Raw genomic sequence first — 18035 nt, 5'->3', positions numbered from 1 at the left:
GTTTTCCTAAATCCTTTTCCATTTGGTGTATCCCTCCAGGAACATCAACCCTGTTATAAATCTTTGTGTCATTAGCAAAAAGACACACCTTACCATTGAGGCCTTCTGCAATTTCGATGATAAAGATATTAAACAATATGGGTCTCAGAACAGATCCCTGAGGTACCCCACTGGTAACAAGACCATGGTCTAATGTTATTAGAACCGGTTCTATTAAACGCTTATAGAAGTAGATCCCCCCCCCCCCCCCCCCCGGAAAAAGTGGAGAGGGTGTCAGCTGTAAATTTGTGTTGACGTCACTGATTAATTTGCCCTTCCTCTGATCAGTCAGTATTGCTAAAGCGAAAAAAAAAACAGGAGTGGATCTAAAACACATGACACATGAATGGAATATTTGCATGTCTTCTGTGTTTTGTACCCACTCCTGCTTTTGGCTACCAAATAATAAGCCAATTCTGATTGGACCATGCAGGCTTTACAGCTGCTACACAGACAGGATATGTTGTGCATCTCATTTTTCTTTCCTTCTGACAAATCAGAAAAAGGGTCAAATAAATGATAATGTCAGACAGGCCGAAAAGGCAAAATAGTGGCCCAGTCATGAAGTGGGGAGGGTGGGAACAGCATGAAAAGTCCAGAGAGTGGACCTATGACATATTGATGAGGTGTAAGCAGCATGGGGAGACCACAGTGCAGAACAATGCCAGAGTATGGGGTTGTCACCAGCATACGGAGACCGCAGAGTAGCCCAATGACAGAGTGTGGAGGTGGCGGCAGCAGCAGAAGCATCAGGAGGAGGCCACAGAGTGGCACAATGACAGAGTCTAGATGTGGCAACAGCATCAGGAGACCACAGAGTGGCAATGTGACATAGTGTGGAGATGGCAGCAGCATCAGGAGACGACAGAGTGGCAAGGTGACTTTGCAAAGAAGGCAACAGCAGCAGCAGGAGTATACCACAGTGGCAAGGTGGCATAGTGTAGAGATAGAAGTAGCAGCAGCAGCATCACAAAACCACAAAGTGGCAAGGTAACATATCGTGGAGATGGCAGTAGCAACAGCAGAAGAAAGATACCACAGAGTGGCAAGATAACTTAGTGTGGAGATGGCAGCAGCAGCATCAGGAGACCACAGAGTGGCAAGGTGACATAGTGGGGAGATGGTAGCAGCAGGAGTATAACACACAGTGGCAAGGTGACATAGTGTGGAGATGGCAGTAGCAGCAGCATCAGTATACCACAGAGTGGCACGGTGACATGGTGTGTAGATGGCAGCAGCATCAGGATAACACAGAGTGGCAAGGTGACATAGTGTGGAGATGGCAGTAGCAGCAGCATCAGGAAACCACAGAGTGGCAAGGTGACATAGTGTGGAGATGGCAGTAGCAGCAGCATCAGGAGACCACAGAGTGGCAAGGTGACATAGTGTGGAGATGGCAGTAGCAGCAGCATAAAGATACCACAGAGTGGCAAGGTGACATAGTGTGGAAATGACAGCAGCATCAGGAGACCACAGAGTGGGGAGGTGACATGGTGGGGAGATGGTAGCAGCAGGAGTATAACACACAGTGGCAAGGTGACATAGTGTGGAAATGGCAGTAGCAGCAGCATCAGGATACAGCAGAGTGGATAGGTGACATAGTGTGGAGATGGCTGCAGCAGCAGCATCAGCAAACCACAGAGTGGCAAGGTGACATATTGTGGAGACGGCAGTAGCAGCAGCATCAGGAGACCACAGAGTGGCAAGGTGACATAGTGTGGAGATGGCAGCAGCAGAAGCATCAGGATACTACAGAGTGTCAAGGTGAAATAGTGTGGAGGTGGCGGCAGCAGCAGCTGCATCTGGAGGAGGCCACAGAGTGGCACAATGACAAAGTCTAGAGTTAGCACCTGCATGAGGAGACCGCACAGTGGCCCAATGACAGAGCATGGAGGTGGCGGCAGCAGCAGAATCATCAGGAGGATCCCACAGAGTGGCACAATGACAAAGTCTAGAGTTAGCACCAGCATGAGGAGACCGCACAGTGGCCCAATGACAGAGTTTGGAGGTGGCGGCAGCAGCAGAAGCATCAGGAGGAGCCCACAGAGTGGCACAATGACAGAGTCTAGATGTGGCAACAGCAACAGCATCAGGAGACCACAGAGTGGCAATGTGACATAGTGTGGAGATGGCAGCAGCAGCATAAGGATACCACAGAGTGGCAAGGTGACATAGCATGGAGATAGCAGCAGCAGCAGCATCAGGAGACCACAGAGTGGCTAGGTGACAGTGTGGAGATGGCAGCAGCAGGAGGATACCACACAGTGGCAAGGTGACATAGTGTGGAGATGGAAGTAGCAGCAGCAGCAGAAAGATACCACAGAGTTGCAAGGTGACATAGTGTGTAGATGGCAGTATCAGCAGCAGGAGGATACCACAGAGTTGCTAGGTGACATAGTGTGGAGATGGCAGTAGCAGCATCAGGATACTACAGAGTGACAAGGTTACATAGTGTTAATATGGCAGCAGCTTAAGGATACCACAGAGTGACAGGGTGACATAGTGTGGAGATGGCAGCAGCAGAAGCATCAGGAGGAGGCCACAGAGTGGCACAATGACAAAGTCTAGAGTTAGCACCAGCATGAGGAGACCGCACAGTGGCCCAATGACAGAGTGTGGAGGTGGCGGCAGCAGCAGAAGCATTAGGAGGAGCCCACAGAGTGGCACAATGACAGAGTCTAGATGTGGCAACAGCATCAACATCAGGAGACCACAGAGTGGCAATGTGACATAGTGTGGAGATGGCAGCAGCAGCATCAGGATACCACAGAGTGGCAAGGTGACATAGCATGGAGATGGCAGCAGCAGGAGGAGACCACACAGTGGCAAGGTGACATAGTGTGGAGATGGAAGTAGCAGCAGCATCAGGATACCACAGAGTTGCAAGGTGACATAGTGTGTAGATGGCAGTATCATCAGCAGCAGGAGGATACCACAGAGTTGCTAGGTGACATAGTGTGGAGATGGCAGTAGCAGCATCAGGATACTACAGAGTGACAAGGTTACATAGTGTTAAGATGGCAGCAGCTTAAGGATACCACAGAGTGGCAAGGTGACATAGTGTGGAGATGGCAGTAGCACCAGCAGCATCAAGAGACCACAGAGTGGCAATGTGACATAGTGTGGATATGTCAGCAGCATCAGGAAACCACAGAGTGGCAAGGTAACATAGTGTGGAGATGACAGCATCAGGAGTATACCACAGTGTGGCAAGATGACATAGTGTGGAGATGGCAGTAGCAGAAGCAGAATAAGGATACCACAGATAGGCCATGTGACATAGTGTGGAGATGGCAGTAGCAAAAACAGCATCAGGAGACCACAGAAAGGCAAGGTGACATAGTGTGGAGATAGCAGCAGCAGGAGGATACCACAGAATGGAAAGTTGACATAGTGTGGAGATGGCAGCAGCATCAGGATACCACAGAGTGGCAAGGTGGCATACTGTGGAGATGGCAGCAGCATCAGGATACCACAGAGTGGCAAGGTGGCATAGTACGGAGATGGCAGCAGCAGCATCAGGAGACCACAGAGTGGCTAGGTGACATAGTCTGGAGATGGCATTAGCAGGAGGATACCACACAGTGGAAGGTGACATAGTGTGGAGATGGCAGTAGCAGCATCAGGAGACCACGGAGTGGCAATGTGACCTAGTGTGGAGATGGCAGTAGCAGCAGTAGCAGCAGGAGGAGACCACAGAGTGGCAAGGTGACATAGTATGGAGATGGCAGAAGCAGCATCAGGATACTACAGAGTGACAAGGTTACATAGTGTGGAAATGGCCGCAGCAGCAGCTTCAGGATACCAGAGTGGCAAGGCGACATAGTGTGTAGATGGCAGTAGCAGCAGCAGCAGCATCAAGAGACCACAGAGTGGCAAGGTGACATAGTGTGGAGATGGCAGTAGCAGCAGCAACATCAAGAAACCACACAGTGGCAAGGTGACATAGTGTAGAGATGGCTGCAACTGCAGCATCAGGATACCACAGAGTGGAAAGTAGACCACAGAGTGGCAAGGTAACATATTGTGGAGATGGCAGCAGCAGGAGGATACCACCGAGTGGCAAGGTGACATAGTGTGGAGATGGCAGCAACAGCATCAGGAGACCACAGCGTGGCAAGATGACAAAGTGTGAAGATGGCAGTAGCAACAGCAGCATCAGGAAACCACAGAGTGGCCATGTGACATAGTGTGGATATGGCAGCAGCAGCATCAAGAGATCACAGAGTGGCAAGATGACATTGTGTTGAGATTGTAGCAGCAGCAGGATACCACAGAGTGGCAAGGTGACATAGTGTGGAGATGGCAGCAGCAGCTGCATCAGGAGACCACAAAGTGACCCGGTGACAAAGTGGGGAGGTGGGTGACAATACCAGTACCCGCTGACAAATGTGGGTGAAAGAAGGAGCACTTGGCATCAGATTTGTGGCATCAGGCGAGTTGCAGCATCAGATTAGTAGCTGAGGCAGGTAGTCAGAAGAAACCAGTCTCTTTTACAAAGTGTTGGTATGGCACCATGGATGATCTAGTCTGATGAATCAGGAATTGGTGGTTGGAAATCATGGTGGATCCATGCCTGATTATTCTTGACAAAGGTCAGTCTCTCCACTTTTTGTGTGGACAGGCGAGTTCTCCTTGGGGTAACTATGGCCCCCTCCGCACTAAACACCCGCTCTGATGCCACACTATTGGCCGGGCAGGACAGCTTTTCCAGGGCAAACTCTGCTAGTTGCAGCCCCAATTCCAGTTTGGCTATCCAGTAGTCCAGCGGATCTTCAATGTGGATTGGCAGGGTGATGTCCAAGTATGCCACTACCTGCTGGTTCAGGTCCTGCTCCAGGTCTACTTGCTGCTGCTGGTGAGTAGTTTCTTCACTATGCGGGTGAAGAAAGCTACTCATCAGTGACTGTAGACTCAGGCTGCTGCTGATGGAGCTGGTACTGCCCTTGCCACAGATAACACTAGTGCTGATAATGTGGTAGTGTTATCTGCAGCCCTATGTAAAAACACAGATAACACTAGTCCTGATAATGTGGTAGTGTTACCTGCAGTCCTATGTAAAAACACATTTAACACTAGTCCTGATAATGTGGTATTGTTACCTACATCCTTAGTGTGCCTCCCTGTGTCTCTCCCACGGACTCCATGCTGGCGGTGCTGCCTCCTCTTTCTTCTTCTTCTTCTTGCCCCACACAGAACATCCTGATGCGGCTGCATCAAGACATAGGAACACTGTGGGCATGGTGATGGTGACACACACAGGGAGACACACACAGGGACAGACAGACACACACACACACACACACACAGTGACAGACACACCCAGGGACAGACACACACACAGGGACAGGCACACACACACACGGAGAGACACACACACAGGGACAAACACAAAGGGACAGACACACACACACAGGGAGAGACACATGCACACACAGAGACAGACACACAGCTAGGCCTCACCACACTCCAACCAGCCTCCTCTCCACACAGGAACACACAGGGTCACTAGTGGAGGGAAGCACGGTTACTATTGGGGTGACAGAAGGAGGGGGGGTCAGGGTCAATAATGAGGTGACATGAGGAGGGGGAGCAGAGTCACTAGTGGGTTGACAGAAGGAGGGAAAGCAGGGGGGAGCAGGGTCACTAATGAGGTGACAGGAGGAGGGGTAGCAGGGTCACTAGGGGGGCAGGAGGAGGGGGGAGCAGGGTCACTAGTGGGGTGACAGGAGGAGGGGGATCAGGGTTACTAGTGGGGTAAAAGGAGGAGGGGGAGATCAGGGTCACTAGTGGGGTGACAAGAGGAGAGGGAGCAGTGTCACTAGTGGGTTGACAAAAGGAGGGGAAGCAGGGGGCGCAGGGTCACTAGTGAGGGGAAACAGGGTCACTAGTGAGGTGACAGAAGGAGGGGGAGTAGGGTCACTGGGGGGACAGGAGGATGGGGAGCAGGGTCATTAGTAGGGTGACAGGAGGAGGGGGAAGCAGGGTCACTAGTGAGGTGACAGGAGGAGGGGGAGCAGGGTCACTAGTGGAGTGACAGAAGGAAGGGGCAGCAGGGTCACTAGTGGGGTGACAGGAGGAGGGAGGAGCAGGGTCACTAGTGGGGTGACAGGAGGAGGGGGAGCAGAGAACTGTGAGACTGGATGGAACCAGGATTGGGGGAGGGGGGAGTCATTTACTTGAAGACTGACAAGCCGGGGGGTTTACAGACCCAGAGTCAGCTTTTCTCTCAGACCAGTCCAGTCACATGATTCTGCGGCTTACCAGGATCCTTGGGCAGCGAGCCCCGCTCTCCTTAATACACCCACTTCTAGGAGCCAGCCCGTGCCGTTTACAGCGCTCACTGCGCTGATAAAAGTGGGGAACTTTTGACAGGGAGTGAAATGTATTATTTAGTAAAAACAGTGGCGTGCCTAGGTTGTTTGGCACCTTTCTCTGGGACCCCCCCCCCCCAATACTTAATTATTTTTTTTACCCCCTCACAGTAGTATTGCCCTCATTGTACAACCTTCACAGTAGTTTTGTACAGATGTGTGCCCCCTAACAGTAGTTATGCCCACATTGTGCACCCTTAAAGTACTTATCCTTTCATTGTGCCCTCTTCATAGTAGTTATGCCCTCTTTGTGGCTCTTTCACAGTAGTAATGATTTATCTGTGCCCCCTTCACAGTTGTAATGCTCTATTTGTGCCCCCCTCCCCATTGTGCCTCCTTCACAGTAATAATGCCCCTTAATAGTAGTAATGCCAATGTCCCCTTCACAGTAATAATGCCCATTGTGCCCCATTCACAGTAATAATGCCCTTTGTGTCCCCTCAATAGTAGAAATCCACATTGTGCCCCCTTAATAGTAGTAATGCCCTCTATGCTAGTAATGCCCATTGTGCCCCCTCCATAGCAGAAATGCCAATTTTTCCCTATTCACATTAGCAATGCCATTGTGCCCCCTCCAGAGTAGAAATGCCCATTGTGCCCCCTCCAGAGTAAAAATGCCCATTGTGCCCCCTTCACATTAGCAATGCCCATTGTGCCCCCTCCAGAGTAGAAATGCCCACTGTGCCCCCTACAGCGCATAATTTCTCATTGAGTCACCTCCAGAGTAGAAATGCCCATTGTGCCCCCTTCACATTAGGACTGACCATTGTATCCCCTCTGTGTTAAAAAACAAAACAAAAAACACAGTAACTACTCACCTTGTCCAGTTGCTGAAGCTCACAGTTCTCTCTCCCCTGCAGGCACAGATCGCTCTGCAGAACAGTGTGTGATGCAGGCTCTGCCCACACAGGCCTGTAGCGCGATCCGTGCATGCAGTCTGAATGGGAGAAGTCTTCCTGCTCTACCATTCTGAGCTCTGCTGGCCTGAAGGAGGGGAGGAGCACAGGAAGCTGAGCGGTGAGTGACAGGACCCAGCTCCCTGCGCTCCAGCAAAGAGCGCTTCCTTCTGTATTGATGTAAGCGCTCATTGCTTCTGGCACCCCTGTGAGAGCTGGCACCTGGGGCAGACGGCCCCCCCCTTCTTAGTACACCACTGAGTAAAAGTTATTGCGACCTCTGGCTGCAGTAGTGAGTGGTCTCCCTAGTAAAAGCAGTGGCGTGCCTAGGTTGTTTGGCACCTTTCTCTGCCCCCCCCCCAAAAATTGTACCCCCTCGCAGTAGTAATGCTTTATCTGTGCCCCCTTCACAGTTGTAATGTCCTCTTTGTGCCTCCTCCTCATTGTGCCTCCTTCACAGTAATAATGCCCCTTAATAGTAGTAATGTCCATTGTCCCCCTTCACAGTAATAATCCCCTCTGTGTTGCCTCAATAGTAGAAATCCCCATTGTGCCCCATAATAGTAGTAATGCCCTTTGTGCTAGTAATGCCTATTGTGTCCCCTTCACAGTAATAATGCCCTCTGTGCTCCCTTCATAGTAGTAATGCCCTCTGTGCACCCTTCAGAATAGTAATGCCCTTTGTGCACTGTGCCCCCTCCAGAGTAGAAATGCCCATTGTGACCCCTTCACATTGGCAATGCCTTCTGTGCCCTCTCCAGAGTAGAAATGCCCATTTTGCCCCCTCCATAGTAGAAATGACCATTGTTCCCCCTTCACATTAGCAATGCCTATTGTGCCCCCTCCAGAGAAGAAATGCCTATTGTGCCCCCTCCAGAGTAAAAATGCCCATTGTGCCCACTCCAGAGTAGAAATACCCACTGTGCCCCTTTACATTAACAATGTCCATTGTGCCCCCTCCAGAGTATAAATTCCCATTGTGTCGCCTCCAGAGTAGAAATGCCCATTGTGCCCCTTCACATTAGCAATGACCATTGTGCCTCTGTGTTAAAAAAAAACACAAAAAAAAACCCACAGTAACTACTCACCTTGTCCAGTTCCTGAAGCTCACAGTCCTCTCTCCCCTGCAGGCACAGATTGCTCTGCAGCACTGTGTGGGCTGAGCTTATGCAGATTCCCGGGCTGCAGGCTCTGCCCACACAGGCCGGCAGAGCAATCCGTGCATGCTGTCTGATGGTGGAGCAGGGAGATGACTGGGAGATGAGCAGGGAGATCACTTCATGACTGGGCCACTATTTTGCCTTTCGGTCTGGCTGACATAATGATTTATTTGACCTTTCTTCTGATCTGTCAGATGGAAGGAAAAATTAGATGCACTATGAATCCTGTCTGTGTAGCAGCTGTAAGGCCTGTATGGTCCCATCAGAATTGTCTTATAATTTGGTAGTCAAAAGCAGGAGTGGGTACAAATATTCCTTTCACGTGTTTTGGATCCACTCATGTACTTTTTGGGGCATTATCAATACTGATGGATTACTGACCAAATGCTGACGGAGTGAAGGCGTATGCTTCACAGACCAGATCCGTTTTTTGTGGGTTATTGTTCTGATGGATCAGAGGAGGGGCAAATTAATCAGTGATCTCAACACAAAATGAATGCTGACACCCTCTCCACTCTGCCCGGGGGCTCTACTTGTATAAGCGTTTAATAGAACAGGGTATGTAGACGTCTATGTGGAATCAGCTAGCAACAGTGTAAAAGGAGTGCACTTCTTCTCGGTGCTAAATTGACCTGTAAGGCTGAGTTCATACTTGAGTTATTTCGTCAGTTTTGGCCCCGTGACTGCCCAAATAAGTGAAGTGTGCAGTGATTCTAAGAGCGACGCCTGTCATCTGCATGTCATACTGACTCACATTATTATTTCACTACCACATCATACTCCCTATGCGTGTTACTGTAAGGCACAGTGTAAGGCACCCTTATAAAGGTTCTCTGCATCCAGGAAATTGCAGTTTTTTAACGCTATTCACCGTGAATAAATTCAGATCAAAGCAAATTTTTCCGAAAAATTCTGCGAACCGGCCGAATCGAATTTTTTTAAAATTTGCTCATGTCTGGCATCCTCCCACACATCTTCATGCTTTTGACATGGTCTATGAAGGTCCCCAACAGCCACAGGGTGGTGTAGAAGATGTGGAAGAAGTTCTTCCTCCACCATCCATCCCTTCTTGCAGCAGCATAATACCACCAATAAGCAACAAACATCCCTGATAAGCTTCCACTGCCTGAGCTCAAATTTACATATGCTGCCTGCTGTGGTGGTCTGGTGAATGATGTAATCATTGCATGTTTTAAGCTTCTTCAGCAGATGCTCCAGAATATGCAAGGTTGAATTTCAGCCAGCTAGAAAGTTGCAGATCATGCTGTGCAAAGTCAGACTGTTGGATCACTGCAAGTCCAGGAAGTCTCTCTCATTGACATGGCCATGTGCAGCGTGCTCCATGCAGGAAGCATGTGTTATTTCCACCAAATGCAGCACAGCCTTAATGTTCCTGTCATTGTCTCTGACTATGTTAGGGCGGGTTTACACTGGCGTTACAGAATTCTGTTTTAGGTTCTGTTATAACAGAGTTATAACGGAATATAACAGAATTCTAGGATGGAATGCAAGAGGCATTCCGTTTTGCTCCATCCTAATACATGTCTATAGGGACACATAACGGTCCCGTTTGGTTCCATTATACATGACGGGGAAAAAAACTGTCATGCTAACAGGACTATTTTTTTTTATTGTAGAATCTTTGCAACCGTTTTTTAGGAGAAGGCACAATTGCATATCTGTGGCAAAAATATACACTTTTGGTGATATTGATAATATGTTTATGGTATACTTAAAGAGGTTCTCTAGGAATTAAGAAAATGGAAAGGCATAAACATTAATTTAAGTTTGTAGAGATCTTTGGCTACTAAACCATTTGATAAATAGATCAGAATACTGTCTGAAATAGGACCAAACGCGTTTCGGTGCACACTTGCACCTTCATCAGTGGCTGCCAATAGATGACGTTCTTGGAAGGAGAGAGAGACGCCGAGCAAGCAGCAGGACACGTGCGCACCAACGCCTCCCAGGACCGGACCATTGCCCCTACTAACCAAGAGATCCTCAGCATAGAACACCGATAGCCACCACTTGGGACCCACTACAAATGGGGTAAGACTGTTCCAGTCTCAATATACGGCTGACTCAACTATATTCGGACATAATAAGAGATACTAATACCCACATTAAGATGAGCTATCTGATCTAACTTTACCTATTGTTTTATTTTATTTTATTTTTAATTGGATATCCGTATATATCTATGTCATCACCAATTGTGCACATCAAACCACACACTGTGGACATTGACGTAAATATTAGAGATATACTATACAGACTGATCACCTGTATTAGTACTAATTATTATATACCAGAACACCGCGTTGTTACTGCTTTGTGGTATATTTTACTTGAATACCATGACGTCATATTTCCGGAACCACTCGTGGTATAACCTTATTAACCATTTGTGGTATATATACAGTATTTATATTTTTATTTCTATTACATTTTATTTTTATTTCTATTGATCTTAATAAACTACCTACCACATACAACCCCTATCTACTTACATATATACCCAGACATTTTAGTGCCCTCCACCTCTTAAATTCACAATTGTTAATCTATTTCTTTGGCAGTAGGTGCTGCCATTTGGAGAGAGCACCTATCCATGAATTGTTGACAGTAGATCCTCTGTGATTTCCTATTTCCTATTCAATAATGGTATGGCAGTATTAGTTAATCATTGCATGGTGATAATATTTAATCTTAATATGGTGGTCTTATATGATGACTATATAGGCATAGAAATCTTTGTGTGGAGGTGGAGCACATGATGTGTGCCCCTAATTTTTTTATATCTGAGAATCTGCAATATTTCAACATTTGGGGCCTCACGTTTAGTGCGGTGTACAATCACACTTTGTCTAAATCTAGCAATAATGGTTTGTTGCTTCTGAGCAGAATCTGTCCATGCAACTTTTCACTGTGCATGAACCCTAAGGATATGGCTACACAGTGATTTTGGGCACAATACGCATTGAGCGCCCAAGTATTGCAGTGTAGCAGTTAATAAGATAAGAATGGATGTGGTTGTAGCACGACTTGCACGTTTGCCACGACTGAAAAATAGCACTGCTGTATTTTTTGCAATTCACATGCAGAGGTCAGTCGTACTTCATTCCATTTACTGCCCTGCTACACCACAATACTTGGGCATAACACAGTGGAGCGAATCAAGTTGCACCCAAAATCACGGTGTAGCCATATCCTAAAAGAGGGATATTCTAAATAGGAACATCCTCTTTTAAACTTAAGCTCAAATTTAGCTATCAAAAAATAAAGAAGAAAAGTGAAATCTTGCAGGAGGAAGTTTAAATAACATTTTGCTAATTATAATTCAGGAAAATACATTTTCAGGTAATTTCTCAATTGTTCTCAGTGTTTTATAGTGGCTTCCTTTGACATTTTTAATACTGTTTTTTTTTTTTTACTTCTTCACTGATACATTAATTTTGTCAGCGATTCCTGCTGAGTCCCTACAGCACAATCAACCTGTGAATAATCCCGTTTGCTCAAATAATCTAAAATGAATACCTGATTGAAGCTTTCCATGTCTCAGTGATCTTTATTTGGGAACATCTCTGTGTACTGAAGCATGTTCAATTAGTTGGTGGTCTGTATTTCTAAGCAGAATACACTCCATCTTTGCTCAATTACTGAATATATTATTTCATTGTTTCACTTGAAGCTGCCAGGCTACAATCAAGTTTTTCTTTATCCCCTTACTTTTTCTATTTTATAAATTTAATTTTCACGTTACACTCTCCTTTTAGGTTAATGTAACAGAATTTTTTTTTAAGACTTTAAACATTAGGAAATATGCTTTAAAAAGTTTAACCTAACAAATATACAGAAATGATGCAAAATTTAAGTGAAATAAGTTTAAAAGAGCTCTCTGGTTTTCAATATTGATGACCTACTCTCAAGATAGGATATCAGCAGTGTCCGACTGGGGTGCCTATGGCCCACCAGTAAAATTTATTTTGGGGTCCCACTATACGGATACATTTCAAATAATACATGCTCACACAGCAGCAAGATGCTACAAGATGATGAAATATGGGGGTCCCTGCAGTAACTTTGAGAAGGTAGGTCCTGGGGAGAAGAGGACACTGGTAGCTTTCCTCTATACCTAGAAGTCGTCTCAGGTCTGATCGTGTCTATAATAATAAACTGGGGAGTTCTGTTAATAATCTATTAAGTTTTTTATATGAACAAAGGCTGGTTGAGATTCTATACATTGAATATACATATATAGTGCATTAAGTCTACTGTGTTATGTGCCACTTGTGCAGGGGGTGGGAGACTAGGGGCCCACTTCGTTCAGGAGTCCACCAAGGGATTCACCTGTACCTCTGTGGGCCAGTCCGAGCCTGGACATCAGTATAGGATTGGCGGGGATCCGACTCCTGGCACCCCCACCAAACAGCTGTCTGAAGATGCTGCAGTGACATCACGTCCATGCTTCATCTGAATTGCAATGCTAAACATAGACACAAATGCTGCCTTCTCTTCACTGTTTACCTGCTCTCCATCAGCATCATAGCAATGAGCAGGTGTAATTACAGATACTCTATCCCATTTACTTCAATGGGAAGGAGCAGTTGTAGGTAAACTCTGTACCATTCGAGTGAGTTTGACTGAGGAACTGTAATTATACCGCTGTTGGGAGTGCCGATGGAGAGGGTGTTTGGTGGGGGTGCTGCGTCTCAGACCTCCACCAACATGATATTGATGGCCTATCCTAAAGAAAGGTCATTAACCCTTTCAACCCCGGTCCAGCTTTCACCTTCTTGCCCAGACCATTTTTTGCAAATTCGACATATGTCACTTTATGTGGTAATAACTTTGGAACACTTTTATTTATCCAAGCCATTCTCAGATTGTTTCCTCGTGACATATTGTACTTTATGATAGTGATAAATTTGAGTCAATATATTTCACCTTTATTTATAAAAAAATCCCAAATTTATCCAAAATTTCAATTTCTCCACTTTTAAAACAGAAAGTGATACCTCATAAAATATTTTATTACTTAACATTCCCCATATGTCTACTTAATGTTGGCATCATTTCGTAAAGTGATTTTATTTTTTTAGGACTTTAGAAGGCTTAGAATTTTAGAAGCAATTCTAAAAAAATGTCCGAAAATTTCCAAAACCCACTTTTTATGGGCCAGTTCAGGTCTGAAGTCACTTTGTGGGGCTTAGATAGTGAAAACCCCCATAAATGACCACATTATAGAAACTACACCCCTCAAGCTACTCAAACCTGATTTTACAAACTTTTTTAACCCTTTAGGTGTTCCACAAGAAATAAAGGAAAATGCAGATGAAATTAAAAAAATGTCCCCTTTTTGTCAGATTTTTCATTTTAATCCATTTTATTCTTTAACACATCGAGAGTTAACAGCCTAACAAAACTCAATGTTTATTACCTTGATTCTGCAGTTTACAGAAACACCCTACATGTGGTCGTAAACTGATGTAAGGGCACACGGCAGGGCGCAGAAAGAAAGGAACGCCATATGGTTTTTGGAAGGCAGATTTTGCTAGACTGGTTTTTAGATGCCATATCCCATTTTAAGCCCCCCGATGCACCCTTACAGAAATTCCCCAAAAGTGACCCCATTTTGGAAACTAGGGGATAAGGTGCCTGATTTATTGGTACTATTTTGGGGTACATATGATTTTGCATTGCTCTATATTAAGTTTTTTGTGAGGCAAAGTTTTGGCAACGTTATTATTTTTTATAACTTTCATCTGACAGGGTAGATAATGTGTTATTTTTATACAGCAGGTTGTTACAGACACAATGATAACAAATATGTTTGTTTTAGTTTTACATAATAAAGCATTTTTGAAAATAAAATATGTTTTTGAGTCTGCATTTTCTGAACGCCTTATTTTTATTTTTTTTCTGCCGATCGTCTTGTCTAGAGGCTCGTTTTTTGCAGGAAGACTGGATATTTTTATTTGTGCCATTTTTGGGTACATATGATTTTTTAATCATTCATTATTACACTTTATGGGGCAAGGTGACCAAAAAAATTGGTAATTTTGGCACAGTTTTTATTTATTTATTTTTCTAGCGTTCACCTCAGGGGTTAGGTCATGTGATATTTTTATATAGCTGGTCGTTACGGATGTGGCAATACCTAATATGTATACTTTTTCTTATTTATTTAAGTTTTACACAATAATAGCATTTTTGAAACAAAAAAAAATATGTTTTAGTGTCTCCATAGTCTGAGAGCCATAGCTTTTTTATTTTTTGACAGATTGTCTCAGGTAGGGATGTAGCAGGGTTAACACACATGCTTTGTAGGGTCTCATTTTTTGTATGATGAGGTGATGGTTTGATTGGTACTATTTTGGGGGACATACACCTTTTTGATCGCTTGGTGTTGCAATTTTTGTGATGGCTTTTTTGGCACAGTTTTTTTTTATTTTGTTTACGGTGTTTACCTGAGAGTTGTGTCATGTGTTTTTTTTATAGAGAAGGTTGTTACGGACATGGAAATACCTAATATGTCTACTTTTTATTTATTTATTTCACTTTAGCACAGTAACAGCAGTTTTAAACCAAAAAAACAAACATATTTTAGTGTCTCCATTGTCTGAGAGTGATAGCTTTTTTATTTTTTGACCTATTGTCTTAGGTAGGATCTAATTTTTTGCTGGATGAGGTGACGGTTTGATTGGTACTATTTTGGGGGGCATGTGCATTTTTGATCGCTTGGTATTTAAATTTTTGTGATGTAAGGTGACAAAAATGACTTTTTTGATACAGTTTTTATTTTTTACAGTGTTCACTTGAGGGGTTAGGTCATGTGATATTTTTATAGAGCTGGTTGTTATAGATGCGGAGATACCTAATATGTTTTGCTTTTTTTTATTTATTTCACTTTAACAAAAAAAAGATCTATTTTTAGTGTATCTATGTTCTGAAAGCTATATTTTTAATTTTTCATTGATTTTCTCATGTACAGTAGGGGCTAATTTTTTTCCAGGGTGAGGTGATGGTTTTATTGGTACCATTTTGTTTGACATACACCTTTTTGATTGCTTGGTGTTGCACTTTCTGTGATGTAAGGCGACACAAATAGCTTTTTTAATTTTATTTTTTATGGAGTGGATCAAGCAATATATTTATAGAGCTGGTCATTACGGATGCGGAAATTCCTAATATGTGTGTTTTTTTTCTTTTTTGTTTTCTATTTTTTATTATAAAATCAGGAGAAAGGGGTGTTTTTTTCTTTATTGTTTTATTAAAAACACTTTTTTAACTTTTTTAACTTTATTTTTTAACTTTTGGGGGTCTGATCTCCTCTGCAATGCATTACAATACATCAATATTGTAATGCATTGCATGTTAGAGTATTACATAGAGTAATACACTAACATGTTGCCTAGAAGACCCAGCCTGAGGGTGGATCTCCTGGGCACCTGTAGAAGACAGGTCCCAATGCCGTGCAAGTCATTTGGCAGCCTCTGCACAGCATTGAGCTGCCTTCTCACCCTGCCACAGCAGCACAGACACACTCTGGGCTCCCTCACCCGCAGCAAACCCCTTCTATGCACCCGCCAGATCATCGGGCCGTAATTGTACAGCGCAGGGCGGCAAGTTACGTCCCACTATGCCATATTATTACTGTGCTGGTTGGAAAGGGGTTAATATAGGAAAACGGACAAATCTTTCATATATAATGAACACAGATGAAGACACTGGGGTCATTTATCAAAGGCCGGCGTTTTATGTAAAAAAAGTCACTAAACAGACACACTTTTGATAAATAACCCCCACTGTCTAGTGTGGGGACTCGCTCTAATAGACAGGATTAGCAGACGCAGTATAGAGTTATTCGGATCAAACAGTTAAGTGTTTTATTCACACTTTAGGCAAGTGACAAAACAAGCAGTCATATTCAAACAAAAAGTCACCTTGTAGTGTTGGTGGTAATTCACACCATGCGGCAATTCTGCCTCAAAGAGTCCTTGCTCATAGCAGCACCAATCTGTTTTCACACCAAACAGGTAGCAAGCCTCAGGACACAAGGCTCCCAGATCTCAACACAGAGACAAGGCTTCTGAACCCAGCTGCCTATTTAACCACTTCAGCCCCGCTAGCTAAAACCCCCTTCATGACCAGGCCACTTTTTACACTTCTGCACTACACTACTTTCACCGTTTATCGCTCGGTCATGCAACTTACCACCCAAATGAATTTTACCTCCTTTTCTTCTCACTAATAGAGCTTTCATTTGGTGGTATTTCATTGCTGCTGAAATTTTTACTTTTTTTGTTATTAATCGAAATTTAAAGATTTTTTTGCAAAAAAATGAAATTGTTCACTTTCAGCTGTAAAATTTTGCAAACAAAACGACATCCATATATAAATTTTTCGCTAAATTTATAGTTCTACATGTCTTTGATAAAAAAAAAATGTTTGGGCAAAAAAAAAAAATGGTTTGGGTAAAAGTCATAGCGTTTACAAACTATGGTACAAAAATGTGAATTTCCGCTTTTTGAAGCAGCTCTGACTTTCTGAGCACCTGTCATGATTCCTGAGGTTCTACAATGCCCAAACAGTAGAAAAACCCCACAAATGACCCCATTTCGGAAAGTAGACACCCTAAGGTATTCGCTGATGGGCATAGTGAGTTCATAGAACTTTTTATTTTTTGTCACAAGTTAGCGGAAAATGATGATTATTTTTTATTTTATTTTTTTCTTACAAAGTCTCATATTCCACTAACTTGCGACAAAAAATAAAAAATTCTAGGAACTCGCCATGCCCCTCACAGAATACCTTGGGGTGTCTTCTTTCCAAAATGGGGTCACTTGTGGCGTAGTTATACTGCCCTGGCAATTTAGGGGCCCATATGTGTGAGAAGTACTTTGCAATCAAAATCTGTAAAAAATGACCAGTGAAATCCGAAAGGTGCACTTTGGAATGTGGGTCCCTTTGCCCACCTAGGCTGCAAAAAAATGTCACACATCTGGTATAGCCGTACTCAGGAGAAGTTGGGGAATGTGTTTTGGGGTGTCATTTTACATATACCCATGCTGGGTGAGAGAAATATCTTGGCAAAAGACAACTTTTCCCATTTTTTTATACAAAGTTGGCATTTGACCAAGATATTTTTCTCACCCAGCATGGGTATATGTAAAATGACACCCCAAAACACATTCCCCAACTTCTTCTGAGTACGGCGATACCAGATGTGTGACACTTTTTTGCTGCCAAGGTGGGCAAAGGGCCTTTCGGATTTCGCAGGCCATTTTTTACACATTTTGATTGCAAAGTACTTCTCACACATATGGGCCCCTAAATTGCCAGGGCAGTATAACTACCCAACAAGTGACCCCATTTTGGAAAGAAGACACCCCAAGGTATTCCATGAGGGGCACGGCGAGTTCCTAGAATTTTTTATTTTTTGTCACAAGTTAGCGGAAAATGATGATTTTTTTATTTTTTCCTTACAAAGTCTCATATTCCACTAACTTGCGACAAAAAATAAAAAATTCTAGGAACTCGCCATGCCCCTCACGGAATAC

Source organism: Bufo gargarizans, chromosome 1, assembly GCF_014858855.1.
Source record: "Bufo gargarizans isolate SCDJY-AF-19 chromosome 1, ASM1485885v1, whole genome shotgun sequence".
Taxonomy (NCBI): Eukaryota; Metazoa; Chordata; class Amphibia; order Anura; family Bufonidae; genus Bufo; species Bufo gargarizans.
This window is presented reverse-complemented; position numbering follows the sequence as displayed.